Source organism: Pan troglodytes, chromosome 6 (genome assembly GCF_028858775.2).
Source record: "Pan troglodytes isolate AG18354 chromosome 6, NHGRI_mPanTro3-v2.0_pri, whole genome shotgun sequence".
NCBI lineage: Eukaryota > Metazoa > Chordata > Mammalia > Primates > Hominidae > Pan > Pan troglodytes.
The window spans coordinates 41479088-41502104 of NC_072404.2; the positions used below are offsets into that span (position 1 = coordinate 41479088).

Here is a 23017-nt window from a genome sequence, read left to right on the forward strand (position 1 = left end):
ATCTCATTGAGGCTCTTTTAGGTGACCAGAGAAGTAGTAAGGGAAAGAGGGCAAATCACTTACACTGTTCACCCTTTGAGAATTTTTACCTAAGTGTATGTGTTAGTTGTCTATTGCTGTAAAACAAATTGCCTCCAAAACTGTGGGTCAGAAATTTGGGAGCAGCTTAACTGGGAGTCCTGGTTTGAGGCTCTCATGGCATTGCAGTCAAGATTTCAGGTGGCATTCAGTCATCTGAAGACTTGATTAGGACTGGAAGATCTACTTTCCAGATGTCTCACTCATAAGGCTGGCATGCTGGTGCTGGTTATTAGTGTGAAGTCTCAGTTCCTCCCCATGTGGGCCTCTCTATAGAACTGCCTGAGCATCCTCAAAACATGGCAGCTGGATTCCCCCAGAATGAGAGATCCAAAAGACCAATGCAAAAGCTGCAATGCCTTTTATGACTTAATCTTGGAAATTACATAAATACTGTCACCTGCATTGTGTTCTTTAGTCACACAGACCAGCCCTGAATCAGTTTGGGAGGAGAGTAAATATGGGCATGAATACCCAGAGATAAGGACTGTTAGTCTCATATTGGAGGCCAGCTTACCAAATGTACTTTACCAAAGCATGGCAGGTCTAATAGATACCTTTTTCCTTCTGTATACTACTATCCAATTCCAAATCCCAATACCTGTGTTGCGACTGTTTCACAACTGCTTGCCCTTCAACTGGCATTCAGCCTCTCTCTTTCTAAAGGCCTTTCACCTCCAAATTTAGAACTATCTTAACACTATTCCATATTTCTCAAATGTTTGTCATTATTGTTAAAAAGCAAATATAGTTTAACAGTTTGGAAAAACATTTCCTACTACATTCAAATAAAGTTAAGAAAATATCACTAAATTGAAACAAACCTGGAGAAGAGTCATTGGCGTATCCCAGGGGTTCTTAATCTGGGTTCAGAGATAGATGGCCAACATGTGTATACTCCTGAATTGTCTGTAGTACTGTGTGCATGTGTACACATGGCATTTATCTAAAGGAGAGCCCATAGCTTTTATCAGCTTCTCAAAGAGGCCATTTGTAATGCCTTTCAGAACCCCAGTGAAATTCAGTTCTCACTATGAGGTTTTTCCAGTTAAAGGAAATGGGTTACTAAGCCAATTACCAGATTATGCCCTCAAGGCTCCAAATATACCCATCATTGTCTGCTTTGTGATAATATAGATAAGTCCTGTAAAAAATTCTTTTCCAGCAGGCATGACATTAAGCTTTGTCAGTAGAGAGCATTGGGGGGACACTAGAAAAAGAAATTTCTCTATCTGTACAGTGTAGTGTGCTCCTTTAGGCAGGTTGTTACAGTGCATGTGGCTTCTGTAGCACCCAGTTCCAGCAGTGCCCAGTGGCCAACAGTGTGTAGCACCTTCCACGGACAACTTCTCCAGAAACCCTCTCAGGTAACTTTGCAGGCAACTGCTATGAAGAGCTTTCCCCTGGCACCCGTCAAGTGGCTCTGCACTGGAGTACCATTAGTACCACTAGTGCCACTGGTATAACACCCTCTATGAATGGCTTCCCCTCACACCCCTTGGCCAGCTTTGCAGCCTCAGCAAATTCTCTGACATTCAATGAGCCTGAGTCACTGAACTTCGTCAATGAGAGTTTCTCATCCCTAAGGGCAGTGGCTGCTCCCTATATCTGCTATTCCTATGTTCTTTAGAATTTGCTTTCCTTCTCACTAGCCATCTCCTCCTTATTACTCTATTCTCTGTTATAAATGATAATTCTTTTCTTTTTTTTTTTGAGATGGAGTCTCGCTGTCTGTCACCCAGGCTGGAGTACAGTAGCACGATCTTGGCTCACTGCAGCCTCTGCCTTCCGGACTCCAGCGATTCTCCTGCCTCAGCCTCTGGGTAGCTGGGATTACAGGCACATACCACCATGCCTGGCTAACTTTTGTATTTTTAATAGAGACATGGTTTCACCATGTTGGCCAGGCTGTCTCAAACTCCTGACCTCAAGTGATCCACCTGCCTTGGCATCCCAAAGTGCTGGGATTACAGGCATAAGCCACTGCGCCCAGCCTATAAGTGATAATTCTTTATACTTAACCTTCCATGTTCAAAATGTGGTGTGGTTTCTCTCTCTTAGTTGGACCCTGGTTGATACAGAATTGGTATGAGAGGTGGTCCCAGGAGATGGACAATGAAGATAAAATTTAAGAATTGGTTTGGTCATTCCTTTGGCTGAGCTCTTCCTCAGAGGGAAATTAGATGCTAGAAATCCATGGCATGCAGGGGCATTACAATTGATCAGACTACTACCATCTGTGGTTGATTGTGATGACATGCCAACTGAAGCAAGTGACTGCCTCAGCAGTTGATGCATTTGACAATTAGGGCAATGAAGATGACATTAAGGACAGTGGTATGGGATAGATCCTTCTGAGTGCCCTTAAGCACCTGTAGGTAGAAAATGACAACCTTATGTCTTTCAGTTCTCAGGTCAAGTCACAGACTATGACCAGAACTACAAAGAACCTTTTAGTTCTTGCAGGCATAGGGGTGATACTGTTGAAAATCAAGCACTAAATTTCATTTTAAGGGTTGCTGAATTATAGTAACAGTTAAATTCACGGTCACATCACTATGTGTATATGTACACACATATGGGTATATGTACACACACGTACATATATATATATTATAGGTCATTGATTGGAAAAGAATGGAGACCTGAAAATTGGAATAGGGCCATCTCCTTGGACCCAGATGATGCTGACAATCTTGAAACTCCAGGTCACTCTAAGCTTTGCCTATTCGCGAAAGTAGCTTGCCTTCTGGAGACTAACCTTTCTTTGCCTGAAAACTCTGTGATAACCTCACTTGGGGCAGAGTCCTTAAAAGAGGATGTTCCTTCTCAAGACCTACCATAACCACTCGCTATCGCCACTAGACCTATAACTACAGTTATATCTCAGCATGCCCCACAGGGACAGGTACACACTATGACCCAGGAAGAACTAGCTGACACACCAAAAGAATTGTAAGACTTTGCTAATATATATTGGCAGAAATCTGGGGAATATATCCTAAGGGTGTTAGACCAAGGAGGGTAAAATAAAGAGCCAGCTTGCTATGCTTGTACTTGCTAGAGATTCCAGATTTCATGTGTTAGCTCATCCAGCTGAAGGTGGCTCTTACAATTTATTGGTGTATTGACTGAAACTTGGACTCAAAGACAGCCTACATTTAATACAGCTGAGATGCCAGAGCTTTCCTGGCATCACGTGGAGAAAGCAATCCAAGGACTTAGGGAGATAGGAATGTTAAACTGTATCATGTGTTACCGGCACACCCTTCCCCTTCCACTGTTCCATGAGAAGGCCCATAAGACACTCTCTTCACTAAGGCATTGAGAGGTACATTAGTAAAAGGGAGCACCTGCATTTCTGTAAAGCTCTGTGGTTGCTCTTTGTAGACCAGGTGGGAGTATAGGGATGCCACCATTTAGATGAACCTCCTAGTTGTGCCACTTGAGAGACAGCACTATGGAAGGCTGGGGATATGTTTTACAGGATGAAGTATATTCTTTGAATTCAAGACCATTGCATGCAGAAAGGCATGCAGATTCAAGCTCAACTGCAAAAATACTTAATGTCCATTATTTACATTAATATTTGTCTCAGTCACTATTATAAAGGACACAAAGGATAGTGAGATATACTTGCCGTCAAAGAGTTTGCAATCTAGTAGGAGAAAATAAGACACACATGCAAGTGACTATAAAACAAAATAGAGTAAAGGAGGTATCCCAGGCCCTTGTGTACACCAACCACCTTATGTCTCAGCCAAAAGTGGAAGAGGGAAGTGAGGAAAGGGTGTGATCTGCTATATCAAATTTAGCTGGGGCCATTTGCAAAATGGAAACAGTGCTTTGACAGGATTCTTCCTTTCCTTAGTCTTTTCCAACCTTTCCTCACATTTTCCCAGAGTATACCTTCCTTAAAACTTCATCTACTTTTTTTTTTTTGAGATGGAGTCTTGCACTGTTGCCCAGGCTGGAGTGCAGTGGCACTATCTCGGCTCACTGCAACCTCCACCTCCCAGGTTCAAGTGATTCTCCTTGCCTCAGCCTCCCAAGTAGCTTGGATAACAAGTGCCCGCCACCAAATCTGGCTAATTTTTTTTTTTTTTTTGATTTTTAATAGAGACGGGGTTTCACTATGTTGGTCGGGCTGGTCTTGAACTCCTGACCTCATGATCCGCCTGCCTTGGCCTCCCAAAGTGCTGGGATTACAGGCATGAGCCACCGCGCCTGGCCAAAACCTCATCTACTGCCCTTCCTCAGGCCCAGCTGAGACTCCTTCAGTTTGGCAACTGGGAAAAGAGACCCAGCTGTGCCCCAGGAAATAAGATGGACCCCAAATGACCAGGCATACATATCTACCTTCCCCATATCAATGTCTGTGTCCCCACTGCCATTATTAACAACAACCTCATTCTTTTTCATCACACTCCCACTGTCTCTTCCCATGTCACTTCCAGTATCTACAGCAACTTCTTTATGTTGGTAGTACCTTCCTAATTAATTTTGTTAAAGTTCTGAGGCCAGATCTAGGATCAGCAGAATAACTGGTTAGTTTGATTGACAAGGGTAAGGAATAGGGAATGACAGCTAAGTCAAGTACTTCAAATACTACATGCTAGAAACCCATTTCCTTCATTCATTCTAAGGATTTAGCACTCCAGAGTTACAAACTTTTATACTTCCTGTCTTATCTTGAAAATCTCCCAAAAACATGCACAACACATTTTAAATAGTTATATAACTGGTGAAGAGAAAAGGCCAAAGTTCTTGAGAAAAATCTTGGCTGAGTTTGCATTTTTTCTCCATCTTAGTTTTTTTGTGTATTTCCTTTCATGACTCCCTACGGTTTGTAAAGTTGGTTGAATCTTTGAAAAAGCAAGCTAGCTTTGACTAAGAAAACTTGTTAAATTTCAGGCTTTAGAGAGTAATGGGACAGCTTCCTGAGTATAATGTTTGTAACAATCATTTTTAAAGAATGCAGGAGTTTATCTCCCTGAAGAGATTTATGTTTTACAACTTTGATATTGTCCAGTACTAAAATGCTCAGTTCTGTTGCAAGAATGTGTAATTAGGATAAAACAACTTAACATTAGTGGAGTTCCTATTACAGATGTGGAGTGTGCTAGGTGTTTTATGATGATCTCTTTGAATCCCTTTAAGATAAGCCCTGAGTCTCTCCACTTTCAAACTTGTCCTATCCTGTCCTTAGACACTGTGAAATCTAATAATGCATTTACTATATGGTAATGACTTTTTTTTTTTTTTTTTGAGATGGAGTCTTGCTCTCTTTCCCAGGTTGTAGTGCAGTGGCATGATCTCGGCTCACTGCAACCTCCACCTCCCGGGTTCAAGCGATTCTCCTGCCTCAGCCTCCCGAGTAGCTGGGACTACAGGCATGTGCCAACACACCCGGCTAATTTTTGTATTTTTTTAGAGATGGGGTTTTGCTATTTTGGCCAGGCTGGTCTCAAACCCCTGATCTCAGGTGATCTGCCTGCCTTGGCCTCCCAAAGTGCTGGGATTACAAGGGTGAGCCACCACCCCTGGCTGGTAATGACTTAAGTCTGTCTCCCTCACTAGACTATGTGCTCCCTGAGGCTAGATATTGTGCCTTAGCCATTTCAATATCATTGTTGCCTAGCACAATCCTTTTTGCAGAGCAACAATAAATATTACGGACTAAATTATAATACTTAGTTTACAGAGGGAAATGAGCTGTAGGGAAGTTACCTGCCTAAGTTCGACAGTTAGTAATTGATAGAGCTGTTGATACTAAAGCCCTTGACTCCTTTCTTTCTTTTCTTTCTTTTCTGTCTCTCTCTCTCTCTCTTTCTCTCTTTCTTTCTGACAAGGTCTCTCTCTGTCACCCAGGCTGGAGTGCAGTGGCGCGATCTCAGCTCATTGCAACTCCGCCTCCCGGGTTCAAGCAATTCTTGTGTCTCAGCCTCCCAGGTAGCTAGGATCACAGCCATGAGCCACCACGCCTGGCTAATTTTTTTTTGTATTTTTAGTAGAGATGGGGTTTCACCATTTGGCCAGGCTGGTCTCAAACTCCTGGCCTCAAGCAGTCCACCCGCCTCGGCCTCCCAAAGTGCTGGGATTACAGGCGTAAGCCACCGCGCCCGGCTGCCCTTGACTTTTATTCACAGTATTTCTATTTAACAGCATGCAGTTCTATAGGTTTTGTATGCCCATTTTACATCCTCTATCTTGTGAGCAATAATAGTAATATGTCTGGGAGAGTCTGAGCCACATTCAGGAGGAGATTTGGCAAAAAGAGTTAAGGAAAAAGCCACAGAAGCATCATGGGTACAAAGTTTAGAAGCAATCGGGGGGCATCGGTCTTTACACATCTGTTAGGAATGTCATGCAGCTAAAAGCAGCATCCCTGATAAACCTGTTTGGTATCTACTCGGCAAAACGGAGAAAACCCATAGGAATTTCAGCATTGTACCTGTCTTATCTCTTGTACACATTCCTCTCTCATTTAATGGTTGGTCATACCAGAGGCCATTTTCCTGCTAACTCCTTCTCCGCCAAACTCAGTATTTTAATGTATTAGTTGTTATTGCACATATAACTAGAATCTTCTATAATTATTATATGTTTGTAGCTTTTCTCTTGTGTCTATGAAAGTCATTCTTTGGTTAACATAACCATCTTTTATTCACTTTCACCCAAAATTACAGTTCATAGCATACTTCAGGAAGGGAAAATGTTGAGGCATCCTCTTTATAAACCACCTAAATTTCTAAGGATGCCAGGGAATCAATGGTGGTAAATAAGCTTAAAGAAAGAAAAGAAGTCTCAGCTTAACTTGAGACTCAATTTTGCTCAGATTCATTTGAGAGATGACACTTTTTGATTCCCACCATTTATATATATATTAGTTTCTTTTTTCCTTTCACTCTTTCTTTATTTTTGTTTCATTTTGTTTTGTTTTGTTTCTTTTTTGAGATGGAGTCTCACTCTGTCACCCAGGCTGGAGTGCAGTGTCACGATCACAGCTCACTGCAGCCTCATCCTTCTGGGCTCAAGTGATCCTCCCACCTCAGCCTCCTGAGTAGCTGGGACTAAAGGCGCATGACCCCATGCCCGGCTAATTTTTTTTTATTTATTTTTTGTAGAGATAGGGTTTTGTCCTGTTGCCAAAGCTGGTCTTGAACTCCTGGGCTCAAGCCATCCACCCACCTTGGACCACAAAATGCTGGGATTACAGGCATGAGCCACCACAGCCAGCCTAGTTTCCAGTCTTTTCATATTTCCCTTAGAATCTCCATTTTGTATACACAATCTCATTTTTACTTATCATGAACAAAAACCATTTTTAGATTGCTGTTTCATAGGCTTTTAAAAATCAGCTATGGGCCGGGTGCGGTGGCTCACGCCTGTAATCCCAGCACTTTGGGAGGCCGAGGCCGGCGGATCACTTGAGGTTGGGAGTTCGAGTCCAGCCTGACCAACATGGAGAAACCCTGTCTCTACTAAAAATACAAAATTAGCCGGGAGTGGTGGCACATGCCTGTAATCCCAGCTACTTGGGAGGCTGAGGCAGGAGAATTACTTGAAGCCAGGAGGCAGAGGTTGTGGTGAGCCATGGTCGCACCATTGCACTCCAGCCTGGGCAACAAGAGCGAAACTCCATCTCAAAAAAAGTTACATATATATATATATTCCATGCATTAAGAAGAATTTCTAGAACTATATAAACCAAAGTGTGGAGTGAAATTGTACTGGGCATTTTATTTCTTTTTGTTTATATTTTCTACTTTTTCTAAGTGAACTCATTTTACTATTTTGATTAAAAAAAGCTATTTAAAAGAAATTTTAAGTTCATTTATTCCTTCATTCAGTAGCAAGTCTTGGCATTATTTCTCAGTTTGAGCCTTTTAAAAAATAATAATAAAATATACATTTTACAAGAACAACCAGATTCTCTTCATAGCCCTTACATTTTGAACTAATGTATTTTATTTGTTGACAGTTTGGGTGAAGTCAGAGAGACATTTTCAAGTTTAAATTTCAAATTTCAAGTGTTAATTTCTATATAAAATCCTTTCCTAAATCAAAATTTTTACTTCAATAAAAGGGATCTACCTTTATGTTTTGAAAAACTATGATTTTTAAAAATGAATTAGGCAAGATTGAATATTTTTCTTTTATTGTATTTTTAAATGTTGCTTATTCACAAATCCTTCCATCCTTCAGATTAAGGCCTAATTTGTGAGTAATATTCAAGTCATTAATCTCACAATTACTATTACATTATTAAATTTCTATTTAGAGGTACTTAGTGTCATATTTTCAAAAGGAAATAGACACATCTAAAACAAGAAACAGGAAACGCAGCATGAAATGTACCATTGCGGTGGTTAACCACAGTAGCCACTGGGTGTCTCCACTGCTTCACACCAGTCACTATCTCTGATGGAAGTTTCCAACGAAAACAGGAGATGAAGAGCAAAGCTTTATTTACAGAATTCTTAATTAGGAACTGATGCAGCATTTACATGCCAGACATTTTATTTAGAAACAGTTCTGCTCATGTAGGCAATATTTTCTTGCATTCTTTGATAACTGGGCATTTGATTTGCCAAGGAGAGGAAGGGAAACATTCATTATTTTTCTTAACATCCTATCATTTCCTATTCCAATTTTTAAATCGGAAACAAAGATTCTTCATTTGCGACATCTTGGCTATTTTCATAGCTACCATTTTCAGAGTTCTATAATGAAATAACTCTACTAAAAGCAAGAAAATTTACCACTAGACAGGAATATGGTATGTTTTCCTTTTGGAAAAGTAGAAAACTACATTGCTGGTAGCTTTCTACCTCTGTGCCCCAAAAGAGCTAGTGAATAGAAGAAAAAGACAGGAATCAGCCACAGAGTAGTAGAACTGGCCTCTGGGTAGGTGATCTTTAAAGTTAACTCTCCACCAGGCAGGGTGGCTCACGCCTGTAATCCCAACATTTTGGGAGGAGGTATGCAGATCACTTGAGCTCAGGAGTTCCAGACCAGCCTGGGCAACATATGAAACCCCATCTCTACTAAAAATACAAAAATTAGCCAGGTGCGATGGCGCACACCTGTAGTCCCAGCTATTCAAGAGGCTGAGGTGGGAGAATTGCTTGAGCTCAGGAGGTTGAGGTTGCAGTGACCATGTCACTGCACACCAGCCTGAGCAACAAAGCTTGTCTCAAAAAAAAAAAAAACTAACCATTCCTGGGATTGCAGATCTAAACCTTGGGACTGACTATAATTTAGAAACTTAACCTCAGTTTATATTTCTAGATGCCATTAAATTTGCAATTTGTCCATTTAGGGTACATTTTTTTCTTCATCTTGCCTTCTTCTAGTTTAATTTTTCCACTCCAAACCTACTGCTTTCTTCTGTGTTCTCAGTTTCTTCTGCCATCTACCATTCCCATTTTTATTTTTTCTTCGCTGCCCCTTTTCATTTGCTTGGTTGAGTAGATAAATTTTGAATGAAAGTCATTGTTTTTAAAAAATCCTACCTTAGCCTCAAATCATTCCATCAGAAGAAAGGAATTCTAGAAATTTAACATAAATGGTTTAAAGTTTAAGATGCTCCCTAAACACAAATACAATTGCATACATCAGCTAGTATTCACTGTGATATAATAAACTGACTATATAACTGATTTACTTATCTGCTTAAGGAAACTAATGAATGGTGGAATCAGAAGAACAAACTTCGAATTCAAACAGCAACAAAATTATAGACAACATATTTTTGATTCTACAAACTACAAATAGAGTAGCCAAACACAGAACTTGGTGTGGGTGACAGAACTTCAAGACAGAAAGTAGAATTTAAATGTCAAGTTCACATTATCAGGAAAAGATATAGTTATGAGTTAAATAATACATTGTTTTAAATATTCAAATAAATGAGGGGGAAGAAGTAATATAAGATTATGGATCCCAGATTTGACATTAATTTCATATCATGTACTTAATTCACAGAGTTCTCTGCAGAAGGGGAAAGGATTAAGGAATCTCATAGGTGATCAGGGAGAGAGTGGATCTCAGCTATCTTCTACCAAGTGAAGACAGATCCACACAAAACCCTACATAGCCTTCTGCAATTTGCTATTTTTACCTAACATTTTATTTTTAAGATTAAATGCTACATTTATTTTTTTAAATATAGTAATGCTACATTTACCATCAGTCTTCGTTTGCTTTAATTTAGACCTGAAGCTCAGTTTTCCCTATTTTTGCTTGTTCACTGCACAGTCTGGCCACATAAAAATTTACATCTACTGGAGAAAATGAAGGATTGCAGACAATTTCTTGAAATGCAGCTATGATTTTAATCTTATCTGTTTAGCATGAAGAAACAGATTAAGAAGAAAGGCATATTTTCAGAATTTATTATATAGTTTTGAAAGATAAAGACATATGTATGTTTATGTTCATCGCAGCACAATAGCAAAGACATGGAATCAACCTAAATGCCCGTCGATGGTAGACTGGATAAATAAAATATGGTACATATATACTATGGAAACCTATGCAGCCATAAAAAAGAATGAGATCATATCTTTTGCAGGGACGTGGATGGAGCTGGAGGCCATTATCTTAAGTAAACTAACACAGAACAAAATGCCAAATACACAATGTTCCCACTTATAAGTGGAGCTAAACAACAAGAACACATGGATACTAGAAGGGGAACAACAGACACTGGGGCCTACTTGAGGGGGAAGTGGGGAGGAGGGAGGGAATCACAAAAGAATACCAATCAGGTAATATGTTTATTACCCAAGTGACAAAATTATTTGTACAAAAAACCCCTGTGACACACAGTCTACCTATATAACAAACTTGCACATGTATCCCTGAATCTAAAATATAAAAAACAAAAAGCAAAATAAAAATAATCTAAGCTATTCAAGTAATGACCCAAAAGTTCTTCTATATGTTATGAAGACCAGTAAATGCATTACTAAGCAGCTAGGCTGAGATAAGGGTGAGAGAAAGAGAGGTTTGGTGCTAGGATTTAATGGTCCTGTAGTCTAGTCCTGACTCTGCTGTCACAGTTTATTTAACTTCTTTGGGCTCTCAATTTTCTCTGTAACATTAATCAGTTGGCCAGGCTCAGTGGCTAAAGTCTGTAATACCAGCACTTTGGGAGGCCGAGGGGGGTGCGGATCACCTGAGGTCAGGAGATCAAGACCAGCCTGGCCAACATGGTGAAACCCCATCTCAACCAAAAATACAAAAATTAGCTGGGTGTGGTGGCACGCGCCTGTAATCCCAGCTACTCAGGAGGCTGAGGCAGGAGAATCGCTTGAACGTGGGAAGCGGAAGTTGCAGTGAGCCAGGATCATGCTACCGCACTCCAGCCTGGGCAACAGAGTGAGGCTCTGTCTCAATAAATATAATAAAATAAAAAATAAAATAAAATAAATAATAAAATAATAAAATAAAATAAATAAAATAAAATACAATAAAATAAATAAAATAAAATAAATCTGTTGGACCAGATGTCCTTGGTGCTAATTTTCAATGATCTGTGACATCATAAAATAAAAAATATAATGACTAAAAATTTATTCTAGCTCACATGCTTTCATTTTCTGTATGAAATAAATTTTCATTATGATATGTTGGTGAAGAAAGTACATAGTGTATGAGTACCCATTTCTCAGGACACAGAGTATATTTAACTATTTAACTTATTTTATATAGCCATGTAATTTTGCCTACATTGCACATTTTGTTCACATCTATACTTTATTTACTTCTGAGTCCTTGCTGATAGGCCTCTCTCCTGATTATGATATTGCTTTTGTGGTGAAATAGGATCCACTTCCATGATCTGTGCATTGGAGATTCAGGAGCACATTGTAGAGACTTCTCGATGTAGGTGAATGATAAGGACTACGGATGTAGGCATACTGTGTTAGAATCACCTGCAGATTATTTGGCAGTTTTTAAAATTATTCCTGGGTCCTTCTGTTATAAGGATAGGGCCCTTTACTAAAGCTGCAAGCTGCAGAATCCTCCTCAATCTTTTTATTTTTTAGCTTTTATTTTTTTTAAGCTACTCCTGCTGGAATGGGAACCTCCTCAATCTTTATCAGGAAAACAACAATAACAATCGAATTTTAAAGGTTTTTTGAATTCCTGATCACAGATACAAATAATTAGTGGTCTGGAAAGTAGTTAAGTGTAATAAAAAATATAATGTTCCTTATAACACCAAGAGCTTTATAGTAACACAAAGGATGCCACACCCAACCCACCTCACTCATCCTCCCGCTGTTAACAACCCTGATCCGCAATTTCAAAAGAAACGGCCTAAAATTCTTTTTAAACCATCACTTACGTTGAAGCCAATTTAAAAGTGTGATCAGGGATATAGACAACACAAGTGCTAGAGCTATAAAATAAATTTTGGTGATTGCCCAGGCATTTAATATCTTTTTTTAACCAATATTCCCTTTCTAAAAATATAAATTTATATGAATAATGGATTATTTATAATGATTTGTCTTTGAGTAACCCTTTTCCCCTTCTTTGTCATGGAGGGAATAATCCTAATTTATTGCTGGGGGAGTTGTCCTATATTGTCTTATTTCAAAAAGAAACAATCTACTTTTGTGAAAAGCCATCCTAGCATGTAACATTTTAGCACACTGTTTCTCAAGATGTTTGCACTCACAGACACCAATTGTATCATGTCTTTGGGATATGATAAAATTATGTTTAAAATTCATGTTAAAGCTATAGGGTTTTTTTTTTTTTCTGATCTACGTATCAGCCTTACCTCCACGGACTTCACTAATTATATTTAAGGAATTAGAAAACTTCCTTCCTTAATTTTATTCTCATTAATTTTTCTAGGACATTTATTAAATAAATTGGGTTGTTAAAGTATGTTAAGTGTGTAGGGCATGTAACCAGTCAAATGTCAAGGTTCTGAGTAGGTTGGATTTCATGGTCAAGGATAATCTCTTTTAATATTCACAATCTCATTCTTACATATTCCCATCCCCCCTAAGTCTTTCATTTCACTTCTATTCATTCCTACTTACTCCTACTAATATCTCCATTTAGATTCTCTCATCTGACCTTTCCCACACCTCTTGCCCCACAGTAAGTTTTATTTTCCCCTTTTACACTAATCACATCTACTCTGATCTGTAGACATTTTTCACCTAAAGCCCAGCAAAGGAAACACTGTCAACCTGTCAAAAAAAAAGTGCTGCAATTGTGGAGGACAGATAAACAGGTGGTAACGAAAGCATTCTAGTGAATCTGAGCCAGGCTGGGAACCTGCTGGGCTGGCCTGACTCAGAGGTGGTAAGAGAAGGCAACAGGAGGCAGGAGGCAGCCCCATCACTGTCCGTTCCCAGAGCAGGAATGAGGAGGGTGCTCCCCACCCCAAGGCAGCAAGGGGGAAAATTCTCTAAGGAAGAGTCCCAGCAAGATCAAATATCAGTGCCATGTCCAAGGGGTTAGAGAAATAACCAAAGTCAGTGTGGTAGGGCCATGAGTTTACCTTATGGTTTGGCTTTATGTGGGTATATGGAAGTGCCAGCAGGTGAGCTGAGAGCTGCCAAGAGAGGCAGAAAGCAGGTGTGTCAGAGATTTGGGGCCTCAATGGAAGTGAAATGTGATGGCAGAAGAAGACACCACAGGAGTTTTTGAGGCATCGGTTAGGAAGTGAACAGCAGAACTGGCAGAGGCTGCTGGGCCTGTTGGGGTACCAGGAGTGACAGAGAAGACTGGCAGCTGCAGAGCAGGACAGACCAGATTGGCCAGTACAACAGCAGAGGGCCATGTTGGGCTTTGACTCAGGAATCCTGGTGGAGGCAATGATGAGAGAGAAGAGATGAAACACACTAGGTAAGCCAAGGTAGTTGTCAGGATAGAAGGAGACAGGCAGGCCAGATGGCTGTTAACCGTGTGGTGTGTCCCAACTTTCCAGCATCAATTTAACGGCCAAATTAAAATGTAAGTCAACTTAAGCCAAGGTCAATTTTAATCCTATGCTTTGCTGGTGATACAGAATCATTAACTGTATCAATAATGCCCACATTCAACTCATTCTACAATGGGGGCAATTGTAATTTTGGTCTGGATATGTTTAACAAAATGGAAAGGAAGAAGGCAAAACCACGGAACTATTTTTTTTTTTTCTTTAGACGGAGTCTTGCTCTATCTGTCACCCAGGCTGGAGTACAGTGGTGCGATCTTGGCTCACTGCAGCCTCCGCCTCCTGGGTTCAGGCAATTCTACTGCCTCAGCCTCCCGAGCAGCTGGGATTACAGGTGCGTGCCGCCACGCCCTGCTAATTTTTGTATTTTTAGTAGAGACGGGGTTTTACCATGTTGGCCAGATGGTCTTGATCTCCTGACCTCAGGTGATCCGCCCGCCTCAGCCTCCCAAAGTGCAGGAATTACAGGCGTGAGCCACCGTTCCCATCTGGAACTATTTTTTTAAACTGATGCACATTAATAAGATTTAGAAAATCTTGAGATTTAATGGACAGTGTTGAGATTCATATAACTTTATGTTGAGAATTCTCTTTCCAGGAATTATTTATTTCAATTAGTCACATTTTTATCTTCTACTGAAGTGTAAACTTAATTTAGTGTAAATAACTACCATTTGAATACTAACATAATCTTTTTCTTTGTATAAAAAATACAAAAAGATCATTTATGTGTGTGTACACATACGTGTCAAGACTAAAAATTAAGCACGGGGTAAAGTCTTTGGCAAAGGACAAATAGTCGGCAAGTTCACAGATTAGAATTTAGAATTCCATCATGAAGTTGACTAAATTGTTAGTTTAAAGAAGACAGTGAGTGTCAGCACATAAAAAGGTAATCCTGTCTCAATTGTAGCTACAGATTGCAAGTCCTGTGTCAATTCAAATTTTTGCCAGCAGATACTAATGACTTCACTGAAAGCAGATGTTTAGAAATGAAAGTATAAACACAACCCCAGTTGATTAATATGCTTATTGTATTTCCTTGTTGTGAGTCTAGCGAATATTTGATTATCTTTAAGTTGATCCATAGTATATTCAACAGTCTCATGAGAACATAATTTTTGTTGATGATTTGTCCAAAGTTTCTATTAATCCATCCTAGCAGCAGAGCCAAGTGTTAGAGTTATTGCTGCCTGAGTTATAACAGCTGCCCTGGGAATCTTGTCTGAACAACAAGTTAACTGCTGTTCCCAGTTATATCTGGTCTTTCCCACCCCCAAACATACACAAAAGATTTTTGTCATTCTTGGCACTGGACAACAGAAGTGATAAGACATGCCAGCAGAACTCTAAAGGCAGAATGTCCTTCCACCTGTTTTATGCTGTAAGACAAACTTCCAAGTGCGAGGCAGTGTGGAGGGCTGTTTCCTTGAATGGCAGCTGAATGCACCGGCGGGATCCTTGGCAGCAATGCCCAGGCACTGAAGCCGGGCATTCAGGAGAGCTAAATGGAGAAAAGAAACTTGAGCAAACTGCTTCCTGGAACACTGAGAACCTGAATGGGAAATTAAGAAGAACCAGATTCTTTCTATTCTTCCACCAGCCAAGGTCAGATTTCCAAACTTCTATTGATTCTAATCTTTCCCAAACAGTGCTGTGGCAATGTATGAAAGTAATAAAAATAATCCTTTTTCTGTTAAAAAAAATTGCTGTTACTTGCTGTTTTGTTATGCTTTTGCTGGAGATTTTCCCACCCATCTTAAAGCAGCAACTTCAGGATGGGGGAATCAAGCAAAACCATGGTGAAGAGATTCATTTAAAGAGGACAAGTGATTTATTCTACATCTCAGGAGACAGTTCCTTAAGGTGAGAGGTGTTGCCTATGCCAACTTGCTTATTGCCTCTTTTGATGTTATCTTAGCAAAAAGCTGGGGCTAATTGTCCCCATTTTGGGAGACTTTGAGGCAGGGCTAACTGCCACAGTAAAAGACCCATTAACAGTAAGGAGGGTAAATGGATAGCAAAAAACCTAGGAGAATCCACAGGCTTTCGTTAATTTTATTCTATCTGCCTGATGTTTCTGGAACTGTAGTTTCAAAGTTAGAATACCCAGAATCCCAGCAGCTGAGGAAAGTGATAACCAGTGTCTGGGGGCGAGGGTGGGGAGGGAAGAGAGGGTATAAAGAGGATGAGAATTCTTCTAGTTATTTTCAGTTTTTACTGAAACTGAAGCTTTCCTGAAACTTTAAGTTTTTAGGAAACTTAAAGATAATTGTTTGTTTACTTAAAATACAGCCTCAAGGATACTTTTAGCTTAAAAAAATTTCTTGACTACTTGATTTCCTCTTGGGAAGATTATTATTTAACAAAAATATGTATTTATAAACAAAATATTTCAGAACAGGAGTCTGTGGAGGAAATAGTCTTAAAAGGACTTTTCAGCAGTGGTAAGATAAGAAACACTGCCCTAAAGAAAACTGTTGGCTGGGCGCGGTGGCTCATGCCTGTAATCCCAGCACTCTGTGAGGCCAAGGTGGGCGGATTACCTGAGGTCAGGAGTTCGAGACCAGCTTGGCCAACATGGTGAAACCCCGTCTCTACTAAACACACACACACACAAAATTAGCCGGGCATGATGGCGCATGACTGTAATCCCAACTACTTGGAAGGCTGAGGCAGGAGAATTGCTTGAACCCGGGAGGTAGAGGTTGCAGTGAGCCAATATCGCACCATTGCACTCCAGCCTGGGCAACAGGAGCAAAACTCCATCTCAAAAATAAATAAATTAATTAATTAATTTAATTAAATTGTTTAAGGGGTGTCATTTTCCAAATTGTTTTTATGAAAAATTTACAAACAGTGGCTAGTGTCCCATTGTACTGTGTATCTAATTCAGTAAAAGTACTGAAGATTCAAAAAGATTGTTAGAGTGGTTGTGGAAAATTCCAGAGCTGCTGTCACCAGCAGAGCCTTCCTTTACTGAGTGTCTCAGTGCCAGTATAACAAATCCTAGACACCGGCTTTATTGGCCAGTGGTGCAAGGAAATAGTAAAAATTCAATAAAAATATTGCTTGAACCAGGAAGCCTCCTCATAAGAGTTGTGGACTCTTCAGAGAGGTTTTACCAAAGTAAGGGCAGAATGTGTATACCGTCTTTCAGGGATTCAAGAAATGTAGGCAACAATGTCTATTATTAGCCCTCCTCTCCTTCCATGAGCAAAACCCAAATTACTTGTTTTTAATTGGCACAAAAGCACATTCAATCATTACATTATCAGACATTGTTCATGTACCTATCATATGCCAGGCTGTGTGCTAAGAGCTGGGGAACTGAAGATGAATAAAATGTACCCTGCCACAATCAGGATTGGCAACAACTGACCTAGGTGGCTCACCTGCATTGTCTGGATAACAAGCCAACTGGCACCTGAGGCCCCCAACCTTATCCCCACAGGAGGGGTTCATCCAAACTGCTCATGAGACCAGTTTCTCCCTTCCACAGACCCCAGTGCCTTCAGGTGCTGAAAGTTGACTTTCCCAGGCAACTCAGAGAGCTGGTGTCTAACCCCACACTGATGTTACTCAATAAGTCTGATTATCCTCCCACCCACTAGGTTGTTCTCACTCTTGCCCTATAAGAAGGAGAGCAGCAAGGGGACAAGGAATGCCCACCGATGGTGTGTCCAATAGATAACTTTGGCCCATCTCTTATCTTTATTTGTTAATTCTTGCTTTGTAACTTTCCCCCAATAGAGCCCATGAGATTTCATGGAAATCATCACAAAATAACAAACCTTTTTGCGTGACAGGTGATGAGCACAAAAGGATCCATCTTATACAGTGCTTGCCAGCTTCCATAATACTACTCACCACGATGTTGAAATCACCTGTTCCAGAACCAGTCCTGTCCTTTGACAAGAAGGATTTAATTATCAGTAGTGGTGGGGACTGGCTGGAGAGAGGAAAAACACTTCAAGGACTCTGCCACCTTTCGTAGATGGAGAGTGCAAAGTTTGTACCATGGAACTCCTTCTCTAACAGTTACTCTGTGGCAGTGCCTATTTCAAACCTCCCTTAACTTCTGATTGTATAGATGTTTGTTTCATTTGTTCATCTGTTTGTTCACTTAGTCAGAGATGTTTTAAGCCTTAAGAGAAATAGTGGACTAGAAAATGCCTTGGAAAAGTACAAAGTTCAATCCAAGTAAACTGTTTTTAAACTAGGAACTTATGAAGCCTAAAATATAAAATGTATGTACATGGATATGCTCTGAAGTGAGGTAGAGGGGTAGAAATCAACATTGTGATATTGTACTATAGTTTTGCAAGATGTTACCATTGGGGGAAAATGTTTGAAGGGTATACAGGATATCTCTGCCTTATTTCTTACAACTGCATGTGAATCTACAGTTATCTCAAAATAAAAATTTAATTAACAATTGATTACAATTAACAGCATTAATTTCTTATCCTGTCATTTTCCTTCTCCTGAAATTGCAGAATAGCCAAACAGAAACCTACCCATGACCACCATCTGAGATTCTTTGGTGCCTGTATTAGTGGACATAGGCAGGTGTATCAGGAGGCCTCCAGTCACGCATACTGGAAGATACTGACTCAACTGATTTAAGCAAAGGAAAATACAGTGTATTATATAATGAGACATCTTGAGTAGGGTAGTCCTAGGGTCAGTTGATTCAGCAGCTTGATTCATAATCAAGGGCCCAAATTCTTTCCCACTTTCTACCCTGCCATCCTCAGCCTATCAGTTTCGTCCTCCAGCTGGCTTAAAGGTAGTTGCAAGGTGGCTGCTATCATGCCATGCAAAATGCAAATTCAAAAAGTATGCAGATACAAAAAGTATCTCTTTTCATAAGTCTCACTTTAAGGACAAGGAAAAACCTGCAGGCCTTTCTGCCACTCTCTTGACCCACTTACTTAACTGTGGAACAAGTCACAAACACCTGTTTAAGTGGATCACTTGGCCAGGAGGGAGAGATTGCCATTATCCTTAGATGGAGGAGAATGGGGGTGGGGGTTGTTATGCCTGAACATAATCAGTGCTCTGCCAGTGAGTAAGAGCAGAGATGGGGTGATTAATAGGCAACCCCTCACCAAGGAGCCATTGTAAAGCTTCAGGCCAGTTCAGAAGGTGATGAAGATGGAAAGGCTCCAAAGCAACCAGAACAACCAGAAGGAACACGCTTTTACAGCTTGCTTCTGATTCCACACTGCGAGGACAATGGGTCCAGCATGCCACACTGATCCAGGAACTTAGAACTAAGTAAGAAGCAAGGGACAGAGGCTGCTATAGCTGAAACCCAGAGAATGAACTTTCTCCCAGGAGGTTGCAAGGGCTGCCCTTGTAAAAGATCCTGTCCTGGGTTTAAAGGTTAGCAAATTTTCTGTTTTGTTTTGCTTTGACTGCATGAGGGTTGAGTTAAAGTGAAATAATATTTAAGAGTTATTTTTTAAATAAGATATTTTATGTTTTTATTTTTGGTTTTTTTTTTTGGTTGGTAGAGACAGGGTCTCACTGTGTTGCCCAGGCTGGTTTTGAACACCTGGGCTTCCAATCCTCCTGCCTCAGCCTCCCAAAGTGCTAGCATCACAGGCATGTGCCACCACACCCAACCCCTTAAAAGTCTTTTTACAAATGAGAACATGAACAATTGCCTTTCAGATTATTTCCTGGTCATCAAAGATTTCTTTCTTTATTTACATAAAGGGGACAGGGGTCAGTCTGTGTATTGGAAGATGTGCCCATATTTGGTCACATATTGGAAGAGTACAAAATTGCCCAAATAAGGGACATTTATTGCCTTCCTGACTGCAGACTCAAGGAGGCAGGAACTTTGACATTTTCTCCAATGCCTATCTGTATCCACATTGCCTGTAACATAGTATATGCTCAATAAATATAGATTGAACTAATTAAAAAATGTCATTCTCTACTCCCAAACTATAAAAACCTGGAAGGGTATATTCTTGCTGGACGGGAGCCTGAAGAAGACAGGAAGGGAGCTAAAGATATCTCTCTTAGTCATTCTCTGTGTCCGACATATGCCCACATGTATAGTCCTAAATGCCACTGTCTCTCAGTTGGTTTCTATCAGGAACTAAGCCCTGTGGAGACAGCAGCTTGCAGAGTCTCTATCCCAGGGAAGCAAGAGGTGGGCCAGATGGAATCCCCCAGCTCAGGGAAGGTCTTACCTATCCATGCATTTGAGGAAGGAGGAAGTGGGACAGTCATTCACCAGTCTAAATCTTACTGCTAAAACTAGACCGAGTGCTACATCTCCAAATCTGGAGGGCCACGATATCTGTCACACAGGCAGGCCAAAAATTGTTCTTCCCAGGGTGGGGACAGTGGAAGCCATATAAACACTTGCCAATTAGTTCATCTACATTTTAAAAAGGTGCAGAAAATTCTTGTTCCTTTCCGCTGGAGGAACTTTACAAATGACCTTGACAAAAACCCCTCAAAACCTATAGAACCAAATTTTATTATAACGCTCTTTTTATTCCCTTGCTTCTATTTCCTCCTTTCTCTTCTTTTTCTATTTCTTTTCCTTTCTCTTTCTTTACATTTCTCCCTCTTTCTTCCTGCTTGTCCAGCTTTTCTTCCTCTTCCCCCTTTAAGGTGATACTTTGGGACTGAAAGTATATTTTAATATTTATCTAAAGCAGTTGTTTCTTTGTCCATGGTTCCCTGACCCTTCACAGAAAATAATTCTTCCATCCTAAATTGACTTTTATGATAGTTATCTAAAGATTTAAGGATCCAAATATGTACAAGTCAAATACAATAAAAGGAAAAAAATCATTTAAAGACTAACATTTAAGCATTTTAGCCTCTACTATTTTAAAATTAGAGTTCAACTCGATGCCATTTATATTTGAACTCCTAAAATTACAACCATCATCTGCATTTTACAGGCTTCCCCTATCTATGCAGACATTTCCTGTTCTGTCTTCTCTTTCCCCAGAGACCCATTACAACTTGCTTATCGTTGGGTAGAGGTTATATCCAGGGAAGAGGGAACCGAGGAGAAGTGGAGGAAAGGAGGAAGGCATGAGATGTTGGCCCTAACCTAGATTGGTATGTTTACTCTCATCCGACTGGGTTGACTTTAGAATGAAAATGTTTTCCCACTTAATTAATTTAAAATTAGTTATTCAAATATGTTTTTCAAAACTCAGTACAATTATGTATATCATACTTGTGCAAAACATCACCAATTCTCAAACCCCAGATCTACAGATCTGAGGTCAGCAATTCCAGCTAACGCTTATGTAGTGCTTCCCATGTGCCAGACACTGTGCAAAGCTCTTCATGTGTATTGACTCATTTCATCCTTCAACAGCCCTGCAAGGCAGGTATTAGTCAGCTTGGGCTGCCATAACAAAACACCATGGACTAGGTGGCTTAAACAACGAACATTTATTTTCTTACAGTTCCAGAGACTGGAAGTTCAAGACCAAGGTATAGCAGAGCTGGTGTCTGGTGAGGGCTCTCCTCGTAGGTGGCAGACAGCTGCCTTCTCACTGTGTGCTCACCTGGCCTTTCCTCTGTGTTCCTCAGAGTGAGTGAGCTCTCTGGTGTCTCTTCTTATGAAGATACTAATTTATGGGATCAGGGCTCCATCTTTAACACCTCATTCAACCTTAATTACTTTCTTAGAGCCACCATATCCATATCCAAATACAGCTACATTGGGGGTTAGGGGTTCAACATATGCATTTTGGGGGACACAAACATTCAGTCCACAATGGTAGGTAATATTGTACTCCCCATTTTTCAGGTTAGAAAACTGAGGCCACACTGATTGAGTAATTTGCCCAATGTCACACAAATAATAAGTGTCAATACTGGGACTTGAACGCCAGCATCCATACTTTTAACCACTATGCTGTGCTCTCTCTCATCATGAGTCATGACGATGATCACGTTAGATTGTGTTAGATGATGTTAGATCATGAGTCATGATCTAACATCTAGCAACCCATCAACATCATCAACATCTAACAAATCCAATCCTTTGAACCTATTATAGAATCATCAGAGCTTTACCACGCTTTTTAGAAAAAATTTCCCTACAAGAATACAGTCTCTCACTATTATTATATTAGAGATAGATTTCTATATTATCAAATTTAGAGCAAATAACTTATATTTACTATCAACTAGCTCTTAAAATGATTATATCTTGATTACTCTAGTAAACAAACATCATCTATTTCTCTCTACATTTAAACTATTAAAACTCAACAATAAGAAAACAACTCATTTGAACAGTGGGCAAAAGATCTTGACAAGACATGTCATCAAAGAAGATATGCAGATAGTAAATAAGCATATGAAAAGATGCTTCACATCATATGTCATCAGGAAAATGCCAATTAAAACAACAGTGAGATACCACTACACACACCTATAGGAATGGCCAAAATCCAGAATATGACAACCCCAGATGCTGCCAAGGGTGAGGAGCAACAGGAATTCTCATTCATTGCTGGTGGGAATGCAAAATGGTACAGCCACTTTGGGAAACATGTTGGCAGTTACTTATAAAACTAAGTTTCTATATCATAACACAAGTAGATATAAATATAACCAGTGGTAGGGTTTTTTTAGAGGCTGTATTATTTTTTAAGAATTTAAAGCTTTAAACCCAAATTTCTACTCAGAAAGATGAGCATTGTAATTTGATGAGATTACCCTTAGAATTCTTGCCAGTCAATGACTGCTTTTACACCAACTTACAGATTGTGCTGTGTTCAAATACGTACTGAGGGGAATCTGATGAACTGACTGGCAACAGTCTTCGAATTCTTAAAGGTGAGGGGAAGAGTGCATCAGGTAAGAGCAAAGCTCCCGGAATCGGGATATCCAGGTCTGAATCTTGACTCTGCTGTGTCCTTGAGTGAGCTACTCAACTTGTCTACACCTCAGTTTCTTCAT

At 40.0% G+C, this 23017-nt stretch overlaps 1 long non-coding RNA gene across 1 annotated transcript; it reads left to right on the forward strand.

The window, feature by feature from the left end:
- Positions 1–13707: 13707 nt before the first annotated feature.
- Positions 13708–18505, forward strand: LOC100608024 (uncharacterized). The gene is made up of 2 exons (XR_681279.5): positions 13708–15661; positions 17863–18505. It is a non-coding gene; the product is annotated as an uncharacterized LOC100608024 (long non-coding RNA).
- Positions 18506–23017: the final 4512 nt, after the last annotated feature.